Source organism: Anabrus simplex, chromosome 2 (assembly GCF_040414725.1).
Source record: "Anabrus simplex isolate iqAnaSimp1 chromosome 2, ASM4041472v1, whole genome shotgun sequence".
NCBI classification, from domain to species: Eukaryota; Metazoa; Arthropoda; class Insecta; order Orthoptera; family Tettigoniidae; genus Anabrus; species Anabrus simplex.
Window position 1 is genome coordinate 787,539,920 of NC_090266.1, and position 15,362 is coordinate 787,555,281.

The following is a 15,362-nucleotide window of genomic DNA, read 5'->3' on the forward strand; positions in this document are numbered from 1 at the left end:
CAACCAGAACTCCATTCCTGACTGTATTATTCTGTGGCTCATAGATAGGTCTACATTGCGACTGAAAACTGACCCATAATTTCAAAACATGCAGTTTTATTGCCGCATCTAATGTCCCTTCAGTACAATTTAACAGAATAAAGTGGAAAAATGAAGGTTCGTAAAAAGAGCCTTAACTTCAGTACAAACGAGCAAGTACAAATCAAAATATACTCTTATATAATTTAGTAGAACTTAATCGTCAATGATAATAGCAAGTGCAAGAAAATTATAAATTAAATCTCCCGTCGATGCTGAACAGTTTGCATGGAAAACGAACGGTTACGAATAATAAGGATTTAAAAATCAGTGCGTGGCAATGCATGTCAACTAAAATAACATTGACCGAAAAAGGCTATCTTATCTGCTAAATAGCCGCTAAGGATGATTATTTTACTACAAAGGACGATCAGCAGTTCAGCATTCCTCGATGCTGACCGCGGTAACCACTATCCATGGGCGCGGGAGACAGGTAGGCTCAAATGTCACAGTCGACTACTTTAAGTACGGTGATGACAGTGCAGTGAGCCTAAAACAAACACTTAGACACTTTCCCAGTAAACATATCGTCGCTGCTATGCGAAAAACGTGAATGTGACATTACTCTTCCCATCCAGACTGGTCACGCCTCTCAGCCACATATTGATATACAGTCCATTAGAACAATTTTCGTTGAGTTCATTTTCCTATGTTCGTGTGTAAAGAAAAATGAACCTTAAGTACAGAAAAATGAACCTTAAGTACATCATACTCTACGATTGGGTAAATATGTCATGCTAATATACATTCCCACTAAGGTTCAGTTTCCTTGACACACCCGCATATGAAAATGAAATCAACGAAACTTTTTCTGATGGACTGTATATCAATATGTGGCTTGGAGGCGTAAACAGTCTTGAGGGAAATTATAGATAGGAAGAGTATTGTCACATTCGCGGTTTTGTCTTAGGAGCGACGCTATAGTGTTTATGCTTCATCTTTAAAATTTTATTAACAGTATTTTAGGTAGGTGACATAATATTTTACAGAAGTACTTTACAAGTCCATTTAGACCATTTATGTTCATCTCATACACGTACTTACTGATTTCACGTGATTTATCATTTTAACTCTGGGTACATGCAAGGGTTATGACTTTCTTTATTAGATGCGGTTGTTTCTTTCACAATCTAAGCTCCTAAGATTAGAAACTGCAGCCACCAGCACAGAGGTTCTCAGGTAGATTAATACAAGCCATAATTATTAGAAGGATCATCACGAACCTGTAGGCCTTAACGAAAACACCATGTTAAGCCAATACATTTTTATCCACCGTAATAGAATCAACGTTAATAACAGAAATACTCAACAGTTTATTTTTTTTTACAGTTACAGAATCGGAAAAAAATATTTATCCTCCACGGAAACTAATTTCATTGACAACCATAATCATAAGTTAGTGTACTCAACGTTCCTTGCGCTGTATATATAATTTTAAAGGGTTTTATTATATTTAGAGTTTCCGTTATACTTCGTGCTTCTATTTGAGTTTTTATACATAGCTATGAAAGTAAAGGAACTGTCATAGTAAAATGCCAACTTAAATTTTACATGCTAACGATATTAACATCCTTTTGGTATTCACACGTGGCCCTTTTAAATATAAATTAAGTAATGGTAGTCTTCATCCAAGACCAGTAAGTTAGCTCTTAGTGCAAAACAAGGAACTGAAAACCGTCAATTCACTTTATCACTTCTCTCAAGACATTCAGTTTCTAAACTGTCAAATCTTCAGTACTTTCAGTCGACGACCCTTCCGCTCTCTCTCTCTCTCTCTCTCTCTCTGAATGTGTGTGTGTGTGTGTGTGTGTGTGTGTGTGTGTGTGTGTGTGTGTGTGTGTGTGTGTGTGTGTGTGTGTGTGTGTGTGTGTGTGATGAAACAACTATTGCCACTAGTATTCAGTGCGATAAATTAAAAAAGATTGATGTTAAAGCATTGTTATATTTTATGCCACGTTATGTACTTTCTTTTAAATTTTTGTATTTCGCTTAATCCTTCGGTAGGCATTGTCAAGATAAAATAGTGAGCTTTTATGAACCTCTCTCTTAACTGATTTTGAAACAGTATCGCATATTAGTAATAGCAAGTTGAAAAGGCACTCTTGTTCCTGAAAAGTTTATGATATGAGTTACATAACTGACATTTGTACGGGACGTAAATTTTCCCTCCCTAGGACAGTTCTCCTTCTTTTCTTCAAGTGCCATTTTGATACAGAAAAGAAAGTAATGCAATTTTGGAACAATTGTTTTTTTACATGTAAGTCTGTACCTTAAACTACTTCTCACGTAAGTTCCAAGCATATTAAGGCATATGTCACATCGTGAAACCAGCTTCTGAATTCCATCCTCATAGAAATCTGTCGCCTGCTGTGCCAGCCACTGCAGCACAGTCGTTTTTAGGTCACCATCGTCGTCGTAGCGCTGACCTAAATGCTTTTTCGAGTGCAGGAACAAGTGGCAGTCACAAGGCACAAGGTCAGGACTATACGGAGGATGATCAATTTGTTCCCAACCAAATGAAGCAAGGAGTTCTCGAGTTCGATTAGTCGTATGAGATCACGCATTGTCATTAAGCAAAGACTCCCCCTTGTGACCATGTCACGCCGTTTGCATGACGGAGTAAGGTCTCTCAACAAGTCTCGGCATTTACTGTGTCACACCGGTGCAGAAACTCCACAAGCAACATACACTGCCTATCCCGAAATACAGCGCATATACTGTAAGTGTGCGGGCTGAAATTGTTTGCTTGCACTTCACTTTCTTGGATGATCTTAAGTGTCTCCATTCCATGGACTGCTGTTTGATTCCGGCGTAACATACCGGTAAGCCATCTATGTTTCGTAGCCGGTGACACTTCAGCTTAGGAACGCATCACCTTCATTGCTGTACCGCTGAAAGAAAATCAAAGCACTGCCTACGCGCTTGGTTTTGTGCATCTCTGTCAGCATCCTCAGTACCCAGCATGACCACAACTTCTGATCGTCGGGGGATCATTTAGTAAACTTCCTAGAGAGGATGTAAATAATATTTTGATAAACATTGAATTTAGGCTAACTGACATTGAACTTCTTCGTACGGTAAGGCCATAAATTCTGAGGCTAATGATCCTCATTATTTATAAAGAGGCTTCTAAATGCCAAGTTCAGCACTTAAACTTTATTCTTGATTTCCCGCAACGTACAAATTTTGAAATACTGATACACTTTTCTTCATACCTATGTGGTATATTTAGCTGAAATTAGCACACTTACTCAGCTATAATCATACTTCATTTCCATGTAAGCAAATCGCAATAATTTAAAAGTATTTCCAGTTTTCACCATTTTTAACTTAAGATAAGTAAGAGAATTTAGCATGGAAAATATTTGAAAAATCATAATTGCTGTACAGGAAAACCTAGAGAAAATTCCTTACATGGAATTTATCTTGTATATGAGACAAAACAGCATACAAAATCTCATTGTAATATCCTTCTTTGTTTTCTCAAAAAAAAGTAAAACTGTATACCGGGTAGTACAGCTGCCCCTATTTTATCACATGCCACCAGCTAGGAATTAAATCTCTCTTATTCCTATCTTGCGAAACATCTTACAGCAATTTTACGTGCAGTTATTTCGATATAGACTTCCCCGCACAATGCAAAAACGGTACAGGAGGAAGTAAGTGAGGCCCATCTCATAAACTCTGTACCATTTCATGTAGAGCGGAGCACAATACTCCAGTCATTTTTACGAAATATTACTGTACAGTACAAACCATAACCACTCCTTTAGTTGTCGGCAGAGAATTGAGCACCTGATTGGTTCAAGAGGCCATTTTCTTTTGACAGAAAAGGGTGGTCACGGTATCGTAGAAAACGTGATAGGTTAGGACCAATTACAGACACGTCAATTCACCGCAATTTTGTATAGTCTCATCACATCGAAATTGATAGAAACGCGTTTTTCAATATATTTTATAATATGTGGCACGCAAATGCTGTACAGCAGGTGTGATAGCTTACGCCATGTAGTTACTACCGTTACAGCGTTCAATAAAGTCATAAAACTGGATGATAAGGCTGTAACACATCAGCAACTTTACGAAGCGAGAACTTCCGCTCTCGTCGTGAATACAGAGTTGTAAGAAAGACACACATGGATATGTACGCCGGTTCCTGCAGGAAGTAGCTGCGCGGAATTAGGCATGTCAGATGTATGTGGCACGGAGCAGTGAGGATTCGAAACTTTATTGAGCCATGCCTTTTTATAATTTTCATTTCGTATTCTTCTAGGCATCCTGTACGAAGACTTGACTTTTCATAAGTCTCAGATATTCTTCTAAGGAAGTTATAATGAACATACATAATAATTATCGCCACGTAAGCACCGACTACGGACAAGTTCATTGTTAATACCATCTGAAACAAGTAATAGGTACATACTCTACCCGCAGGGAGTGGTTGGGCTTAAGAGAAATATGATTCTGTGGTACGCTGTGGTGTTTGCAGCAAGGTAAACCTGTCTGCACATTTGAGTTCAAAACTTAGAAGATACAAGATCAGTTCCGAAGCGATAGCGTACATTATTCCATTAATACAAAGATACGAGACCCACTCTTCGTCGCCTGGAGTGGCTACTTGGTACTAATCGCAACCAGCATGTGATTTTTCCGACGGATTCAGAGCTCGAATCTAGCTACGAGCTTTTCATTTTTATACTCTTAAGGGATTCGTAGTTAAGGTTCAACTTATTAAAGTTTAACTTCCTTAAGTCTCGAAAGTCACTGTTCACCTTTATAAAGAAAGCATACATCAGAAAGGAATAATGACATGCGACTTTTCCATGGCAAACGGCTACAACGAATGACGCGCACTGCACTTACAGTCAGCATTAGGAGACACCCAAACAACCAAACAACTGCGCACGTTTGACTCGAAGAACGACTGGACTTCATACGTAGGGCACATGAAACAGCACATAGTAATATTTACAGCAACGTGCAGGCAGGATCCACCACTTACGCTGCAGCAAGCAAGAATTACTCACCTCTACCGAACTCGGATATCCATTAAGGAAGGAGGTGGTCATTTTGAACATTTCCTTCATTAATCGAATGGTCATGCTACAAGCCCATTGCACCTCTGTTGCCGATAGCTTATTTTACTGCAAATAGCTCTTTGAATAGCTACTTAGAAACAAAACAGAGTACCTGAAACATTAGACCTGATCGTGATGTAGATTTGTCTTCAACAGCGCTACTCACACCAATATTTAAAAAAACGAAATAAAAAATTGCGTCCGCCTCTGTGGTGTAGTGGTTAATGTGATTAGCTGCCACACCCGGAGGCCCGAGTTCGATTCCCGGCTCTTCCACGAAATTTGAAAATTGGTACGAGGGCTTGAACGGGGTCCACTCAGCCTCGGGAGGTCAAATGAGTAGAGGTGGGTTCGATTCCCACCTCAGCCATTCTAGAAGTGGTTTTCCTCACTTCTCCTCCAGGCAAATGCTGGGATTGTACCTAACGTAAGGCCACGGTCGCTTCCTTCCCTCTTCCTTGTCTATCCCTTCCAATCTCCCCCCCCCCCACAAGGCCCCTGTTCAGCATAGCAGGTGAGGCCGCCTAGGCGAGGTACTGGTCATTCTCCCCAATTTCATCCTCCGATCCAATGTCTCACGCTCCAGGACACTGCCCTTGAGGCGGTAGAGGTGGGATCCCTCGCTGAGTCCGTGGGAAAAACCAACCCTGGAGGTTAAACAGATTAAGAAGAAGAAGAAAAAATAGCCCTATATAACACTCGAACCTCCGATTAACGAGCACGGCTTTCCTCCTCTAACTTCAAGTACGCTCGGCTATCACGAGCTGTCGCTTGCCTGCGTTAAATCAACACTACTTCTAGTAATTCAGCCATCATATTCTCTGTACATGAAGTTTCTGTGACACAGAATGTTCACGATTCTTTACAATCATTCGGTATTTTATCGTTAATGCTGATTTCGTTGACACGAATAAACGAATTAAAGAAAGAGTAGTAGTTAGACCAGACATCGCTGTAGGTAGCCAAGGTCAATGTTTTTAGGTTAGGCTATAATCTGCGGGTTGCATAAAACTGAGTGAATAAGGGCAGCTGTACCACTTTGGTACTTTTTTAACTTCAAAAAATTACGGGGTTAAAGTACACAAAAAAATTTAAAAATTTTCAAAATAAGGCGTTTAAGGAGTTTAATCCCATCTAGTTTAATACCACTAGAGTTTTAAACTTCCTGATTTTTGTGAGATTTTGTGAAGCACTGCATTTACATTGACATCTCGTCTTAAAAATAGCGAAATATGCGCCTCAGTAGCTTCTTTCTGCTCTCCTGAGATACTGAAATTTCACTTTACTCTGACGTCCAGAATTCAGAAAAATTAGAGGAAAAATACTGACATATTTGCCACGTATAACTCAGCTTATGATACCTTCTTACCCCTGACCGACTGTTTTCATTTAAGGAGATCACTAATTGGGTACTGCTCTTTAATTTCAAAAAGCGTGAAACAGAGGAATAGGAGCCTCTCTTCTTCACAAAGAAAGTAAAATGTATGGCAGGAACAGTAGATTAAGTTTGTGGCCGGGCCAGACAGCTCGGTAGTTAATGGACTTGTTCCGTTTCACACGATTAACTCTACCGTGCAATGGGACGCAAAACATATCAGATAGCCATTAAACTTCCTTCCCTAAAAGCGAACATAAAAGCAACGACTTGGACAACCTATTAAGGGCTGAGTTAGGCTGTTGATAAGTACGTGTATTTTTGTGTTGGGTTCTAACTCGCACGTATATAATTCCCCACTGACCCAATTGCCGTAAGAGTTTGATTGTACAATAACAATAAGGAGAAACCATATTTTAATAGTTTAAAATCTCCATTCAGAAAATATACCATACTTTAAAAACTATTGTGTACTTCACCAGGAAGACTTTGATACCATACACATTTTGGACCTTAGTAGATTGTCTGTAACTTGCGTCATGTTCAGAAATATTTTGAACTTACCGTCTCCTTTGCAGCTGAAATATTTACGTCCAAGATCACAGTTTCACGAAATATTACGAAGTATAATTTTCTACTGGAGATGTCATATTTATATATGTGAAAAGATAATAAAAACTAATAATTGGTTCAAAGCAAGCGTGTTGTTTTACGTGACTTGATATCGTGCTAATAGCCGTGGAACCTCCAGTTTTATATAGAATCCCAGCCACACGGACATGACATACAATTTCAAAATTCCCGCAAATATTGCCTGGGATGCGAACCATGGCCATCTTGAGGAGAAGTATAATAATAATAATAATAATAATAATAATAATAATAATAATAATAATAATAATAATTTCGTGTGGCTATTTCTAGCCAGGTGCAGCCCTTGTAAGGCAGATCCTTCGATGAGGGTGGGAGGCATCTGCCATGTGTAAATAACTGCGTGTTATTGTGGTGGGTGATAGCGTTACGTGTGGTGTGTTAGTTGCAGGGATGTTGGAGACAGCACAAACACCCAGCCCCCGAGCCAGTGGAATTAACCAATGAAGGTTAAAATCCGCGACCCAGCCGGGAATCGAACCCGGGACCCTCTGAACCGAAGGCCAGTATGCTGACCACTCAGCCAACGAGTCGGACTTGAGGAGAAGACAATGACTACGATATAAAGCGTATAACAGCCGGAAATATAAGACATGTTAGCAGGTTAGGTTTATTTCGCTTGAAATGAGACAAATTGAAGGGAACGTTTCGCGAAGGTCGTTCCTGTAAAAATCATATTCAATCACTATTCTCCTGCCACCAGAACTACTTATTCAACTGTAATGAACATGTACGTACAAAGATATTTGAGTTCACTTTAAAAGATATAGTGGTTAAAATCCTGGAAGATAGATTTCTCACGGTTGCCAACATCAAACATGAATGGACTCTTAAGCCTTAAACTTTCAACTAAAGGTACATTTATGAGCTTACAACTAAAGTAGTACATTTCCTGTTAGGCACATACAAAGAAGAGTGCACACATTCCAACCCAACAAATTAATAAGTTAGATGATTTCTATGATAGTTCAATTATTAGCTTTAGCCAGATCAACACACAATAACCTGAAAATATAATCTAATGATTCCTAGTTGACTGAGAGGCCTGGTGCAGGTCTTTTTCTAATAGACGGCCTATTAGGCGACCTGCATGTCTGTGAAGATTAGGACCCTACCTAGGATGATTTCTAATGTTCAATACGCCACACATACCCATCCCCCGAGGCCCGGCCGGGAATCGAACCCGGGACCCTTTGAACTGAAGGGCAGTACGCTGACCATACAGCCAACGAGTCGGACAATGTATAACTTAAAGATACTGGAAAATTTTGCAGTTGGATTGGGTAGAATTAAAATATAAATTTGTACCACTCTTTAACCCTCAAACAAACGCGTGGGGGTGCTTTCCACCCCACATATCATTGTATTGTAAAATATGAATTACTGTATTAAATTGGAGATTTTAGGATGGAATATGTAAGAATGACTGTTTCTGCGGGGATCCAACCAGAAAGGTTCAAGATCGGGGAGAGCACAGAAAAGTTATTTGTACATTTCACTACGAAAAAAATTACCTGGAGTGGATTCCACCCCATACGCATGTGTTTGAGGGTTAATCGTGCGTGATACAATGTCTGCTCCTGTCTGATGGTAATATCGATTCCATGAACTATTTCCGGATAGGAACAGTTTTATAGAGTTAGAAAGGAGATCTCAACTCGAGGTGAACATCTTCTTGGGTGTATAATACAATATTGACAGTTATAAGCAGAAAGGGTACTCCTTCGATTGGTAAAAAGTATGTTTCAGTTGGAAGACATAATTACAGTCAGCTGAAAGCAGTGTAGCACAGCGCGCCCGAAATAACTCTACATGTGTTTGGTGCCAGATCCAGCACCAGCCTTCATATCATCGTTAAGAATAAATGACTTTATATTCAGCTGCTTAACGCGGTCTCGACCTCCTTTCACAAGCAAAACTAGAAATTTCTGTGCATTCCTTCCACATGTGATTTGGCGCTGGCCATTATTAACCATTCTTGTTGCTTTATTACAGGAACAACAAGTTCACCAGTTATATGTAATCAATTGGTGCTAGGTTAAGGAAAAATACTTCTAGGTACGAAGTAATGGATAACTCCAGCATGTAAATACAGTGAAGGTGAAAAACCGATTGAAAACTATGAATGAATGCCCTCATCCTACAGCTATAGGAAACCAGCAATTGAGAGGGCGACAATGCCTCTAGTGGAAACCAGACATTACATGCAAACGTGAAGTTTTTTGTTCAAATTTATCTATTTATACAGTGTTTCAAGAGGAACAGTAAATATTCCGGAGGCAGTAGAATGGGCTATACAGTAAGTCATATAAACATGTGTCCCATGTGTAAAATTACTTAGTATGGTATGCATAAGAACAACCTTAGAGAAATTATTAGACACAACAAAAATCTTACATAAACTGCAACAGTTTAATCCAAATGATTTATTGAACAGTGACATATAATATAATATAATATAATATAATATAATATAATATAATATAATATAATATAATATAATATAATATAATATAATATAATATAATATATAGTAAAATAATTAAATTTATGGTCATGTTTAGAGAAAAATATCACCAAACATTAAGACAATAAATTGCCTAACAGCCATCAGTATTGTTAAAATAAATCAATCGCATGAAAAGAATCCATCATTAAAGCATTTTCTACCAATAAACGTAAATAATACATCAACATGCTGAAAAAGAAGACAATAACATCATGGAAAATTACTAACTACAATGCAGATGTAAAAACCTGCCAAATTTGACTTCCGCTTGCGAAACCTGCTATCCGTGAAATTGAAATGATTATAGTACGAAAAACGTTTTGTGAGATTATACAGACTCTAACATTAAAATCAACAATTTTTCCTAATTTATAGAAAAAAACATTAATTTACCTCTTGGGGTTAGTCGTAAAAATATTTTGCCAATTTCATCCGTCACGTTTATGATGCATTACTGCAAGTGGACGACTCATATACTTTCCAAGCCTTTGGAAAGATAATTTCGTCAGATAAGGAAGAGAACAAGAACTGAATAATGTATTTCGGATAGTAAGGATGAAAGATTGGAGCCTGACATAAGAGAGGATTCAATGCTAAACTCAGATTCTGTAGTCACCATACCTTGCTCCTAATATCTAAGCTGTAGGGAGGGGACTGAAAGTGAATAATCCAGTGGTGAGAACGTACTGCTCAAACCGGGTGAGTGGCTACGTGGTTTAGGTTACGTAGTTGTCAACTTGAATTTGGGAGATGGTGGGTTTGAACCTCACTGTTGGTAGCAATAATTCGCATTTTATGAAGAGGAAGGAACGCAATATCAAAGGGTTAAGTATGTGTATTTACGAATATGGTTTGAAAGAATAATGTAAATTATGGGTATCATAACGTATGGCAGGAAAATGAATCAATGTGCGATCCTGATAATGAATTCTTCGGTGCCTAGAAGAATTACACAGAAATATACCAGTATAACTTTGAAAACCATAGAAAAGCATGAATTGAGCACGTATCTGATGTTGATTCGACCTCTCACCAGGATTATATATCGTCGCTGCCGGGACAAAATCTCCTATGTGAAATATTTTAGCTTAGAACTTTGGCCGGTAAGGTTCTGTCAGCTAACGTACAACATTGTGTGAATATTGTCAAGGCATACTCGCTCTTCATAATGTACGTGCTGCGGGTCAGTATATCTCCAAAAATATTATCACACAGGAGGTTTTGTCCCGGCAACGACGATATTCAGCTTCCATCCAATATGATGTTCCGCACCAGTATTACGTATTTAAAGACACTTTGGACACGTTATCTTGGTGAATGTAATGTTATAATTATAAGTTTAGATTCTTCTTGACCTGAAATTTAGAAAATTCCAATTGAAGTGTGTTCTGCACAACTTAGTAACGTCCAACAGAGTCTTAATAACACTCGCCTGAAAAATAAGTTATTAGTTGTTCAGAACACTCACTCTACAGGTATTCTATACAGTTTCCGCATATTACAAAAACAGAGCCCAGTGCAGTGGTTTTCAACCCCAGGATTTCACAGAGCTGGTTCTGGGTTCTGAGAAATATTTTCTGCTATGGCGGTCACTTGGTCTGTCTGTGTTTTAGTAAGAGACGACTTGGAAATACTATACGTGTATTGCAGATCCTTTATTATTCCGTTCAAATTGAACCATCCCTCAGCATATGTAATTGACTGATGCGTTTATAGATTCTGAATTATTCTTAAAACGTGCCTGTCAGTGCAACAATGAACAACTTATTTTTCTCTGATTGGTTCTGAACTGCCTCATTTTAATCTTATCGATGAGTGGCATAAAATGGAAGTCTAAAAATAATAGTGATAAAGAAAATTATTTTAAAGACACTGATAAAGGAAGTTAAAGCAAAATCATCACCGTACAGGCCATGAAGGCCCTTGGAGAGGTGGAAGGTAAAGACTTCCACTATCCGTAACCTCGGCACTTGATAGGGTAGAGTGGTTATCTTTGCCACCTTTGCCCCAGGAATTAACCTAGTACTCATTTTTTGTGTAGGCTGAGTGAACCTGAGGGCCATGTGCACCTCCGGAAGTGTAAATCTCGTTTCTTAAATTTTACGACTTCTTGACGGCGATTCGAACCCAGGTTCTTCCGGACGAGCCGAGTACCCCTTTACCGCCTCGGCCAGGCAGGCCCTAAATGATATATCGTTCGAGTTCATATGTTTAAACGAGTCGTCTACTGTTCCTAATGTACAGTGTGTTTTGTGTTACAAAATACTGAGTAAATAAGGCATACATTCATTTCCATCAAAACTCAAGAATATAAAAATTAGTAATTGGGATTCCAAAATTACTGTTATTTATTGATGAGGGTTGCGTGAATCAAAAAATTTAGAATCACTGGCCCAGAATGCAACCATATGTAACTAATAAATTACTAGTACTGTCACTTAACAATAAGAGGAAAACAAATTAGTAACTACATATGGCAAAGGACTAGTCAAGAAAACATTCCCTCGGTCCATACGTACCTCAGAAATGTGCTAATATCGTGCTGTGACACATCGTTTTCAGGTGTCCTCTTTTATTGACCCACCTTTCATCACATTTAAGAGCTACACATCGGGTAATGACTGACAATGAGGACCAAATACAAGGAGCGTCTAAAATGTTCGGTGAATGATACCATTACAAAAAGAAAACGGAAGTTAGAAACAAAATACCTTCAGTCGCCTTCAAAGTACACTCAATTGGCCACTAACATTTTGGCAACTGGTATACAGCTGCTGAACACTGGCAGCGAATGCGTCCGTTGTAATCGATCAAAGCATTAATATCACACGTCTTTGGATGTCCAGTATTTCAGCACAGTGTGTGCCTTTCATGACTCCCTCGATGCGGGGAACGAAAAGAAGTCCGCAGTTGCCAGATCTGGGAGTACGGTGAATGTTCGAGAACAGTCACGCGCCGCTTAGCCAGGACGTTGCGCACATGGATCGCAATGTTTATTTTATTTTTTTATTTTTTTGCTAGCGGCTTTACGTCGCACCGACACAGATAGGTCTTATGGCGACGATGGGATAGGAAAGTCCTAGGAGTTGGAAGGAAGCGGCCGTGGCCTTAATTAAGGTACAGCCCCAGCATTTGCCTGGTGTGAAAATGGGAAACCACGGAAAACCATCTTCAGGGCTGCCGATAGTGGGATTCGAACCTACTATCTCCCGGATGCAAGCTCACAGCCGCGCGCCTCTACGCGCATGGCCAACTCGCCCGGTGGATCGCAATGTGTGGGCGGGCGTTGCCGTGGAGGAGACTCCACGTTCCAGTCCTGTACAGTTCTGGCCGAACACGCCGGATGCGTAGCAGCAACCGTTTCGAAACGTTCTTGTAGAATGCGGCGTTGACAATTCGATCCATCCGGTGCGAATACCTAGTGGATAATTCCATTGTAGTCGAAGAAGACGATCAACAGTGTCTTCATCCTGTACGTTTGGAGGCGACTCCTTTTGGGACGTGAGGAACCCAGGGAACACCATGCCATTGATTTTCGCTTGGTCTCCGGATCGAACTGATAATACAAGCTTTCACCACCTGTGATGGTGGTTTTCAGAAAAGATGGATCTCGGTCACAAGTATCAATCAAATCTCCAGCAATTTCCATCCGTGTTGCCTTCTTCTTGTCAGTCAATTTTTCCCGCACAAATGCAGAAGAGATTTTCCACTTACGCTAATTGTTATGAATGATGGTGTTCTCATCCCTAATTCCTATGATATCCTTCTCAGAGATAGCCGCTGATGTTCTGAATGCATCTGTCGCACTTGCTCGATGATGTCTGTACTTTTACTTGTTGACGTAGTGCATCATGAAGAGTTCTCTGTCCATCCAAAAGCATTTGAATCAATAGGCCTATTAAGCAAATATTCTGCGTACGGCTTCTATTCGTACACTTTTCCGGCTCCATGGCTAAATGGTTAGCGTGCTGGCCTTGGGTCACAGGGTCCCGGGTTCGATTCCCGGCAGGGTCCGGTATTTTAACCATCATTGGTTAATTTTTTTGTCACGGGGTCTGGGTGTATGTGTCGTCTTCATCATCATTTCATACGCATCATGACGCGCAGGTCGCCTACGGGAGTCAAATCAAAAGACCTGCAGCTGGCGAGCCGAACATGTCCTCGAACACTCCCGGCACTAAAAGTCATACGCCATTTCCGTACACTTGCTCTAACATCGCATGCATCTATGTCGTTGCGTGTTTCCGAATACGTAATAAAACTTGATGTTTATGCGTTGCTCCATTGCATTACGACAAGAGCCTTGATACGCACTAAGTTCGCAGGGCGCAGCAGACTAACCAGGCTCAACTCCATGAGTTAAACGCTGCGTGGCGCTTTTCGTTATGTCTCTCTATTCTACAGCCTCTCAAACGCCCAAAATCTCACGCGTTCAAACTGCGGCGGAGAGTTCCTGTGCACAGTGGATCGGTCCCACTCAGCTCGGCCCGGACCAACGCTTCGTCTTTGGGCTACTCGGCTAAGCTCGGCTGAACTCGTCTCGGATTTGGAGCGCTACGGAGCAAGTGAGGAAGAGGGAGAGGGGCGGAGCGAGCGAGATAGGCGTGGGGAAAGAGAGAGACAGCGCTATTGCTCCAAATCGAGGAGTGGGGGTCTGCACTCTGGTCAACCAAGCGAAGTTGTCTTTTGCACCGTGCACAGTGCATGCACCCGGAGATGCCCTGCTCTATTCACATGCGCATGCACGCAATGTTACAAGTTGCCATTGCAATATAGGTCCATTCACCTTACATTTTAGGCACCTTATAGATTCAAAACTTCTGGATATGTACAAACAAAGACCTCAATGAACTTGGCCTACCAAGAAGTCCACAGCCAGCTAGATGGCCGTCGGATACTGCATTGTCACGTCATCATTGTGAAGAGATGCTCAACCGTATTGCTTTATTTTCTCCACCCGGTCCACTCCTCTCGTATCAGACAGCTCCTCATTCGGTCTCGCGACGCTTACCGAAACCCTTTCCAGCCCTCAGACCAAAATTAAAATCCCTGGACTGGCTGAGAATCGAACCCAATGGCTGCAGGTAAAAGTTACATACACTACTGCTACAACACGAAGCTTGCTGATATGAACATCATCACCCTGAGTAGCTGTCTTCTCAGATAAATAATAATTGCGTGTGGTTATTGTTAACCTCGGAGAACCTGGGTTCAATTCTCGGCAAGGTCAGTGATTTTTACCTGGATCTGAAGGCGGATTCGAGGTCCACTCAGCCGACGTGATTACAATTGAGGGACCATCTGACTGTGAGATGGCGGCCCCGATCTAGAAAGCCAAGAATAACGGCCGAGAGGATTCGTCGTACCTGCCACACGACACCTCGTAATCTGCAGGCCTTTGGGCTGAACAGCTGTCGCTTGGTAGCCATGGCTCCTCGGGACTGTTGCGCCGTAGGTTTTGTTTTTGTTTTTGGTTTTTATTGCTAAGCTGGTGCAGCCCATGTTAGGCAGACCCTCCGATGAGGGTGATCCTGGGTGTTATTGTGATGTGTGTGTGTGTGTGTGTGTGTGTGTGTGTGTGTGTGTGTGTGTGTGTGTGTGTGTGTGTGTGTGTGTGTGTGTGTGTGTGTGTGTGTGTGTGTGTGTGTGTGGTGTATGAAGTTGAGGGATA

At 40.7% G+C, this 15,362-nt stretch overlaps 1 protein-coding gene across 4 annotated transcripts in view; it reads left to right on the forward strand.

The window, feature by feature from the left end:
- The window catches only part of tn (tripartite motif containing protein thin), a 172,296-nt gene that overhangs the window by 82,432 nt on the left and 74,502 nt on the right, over window positions 1-15,362 (forward strand). The gene's annotated exons all lie outside the window — the stretch shown is intronic.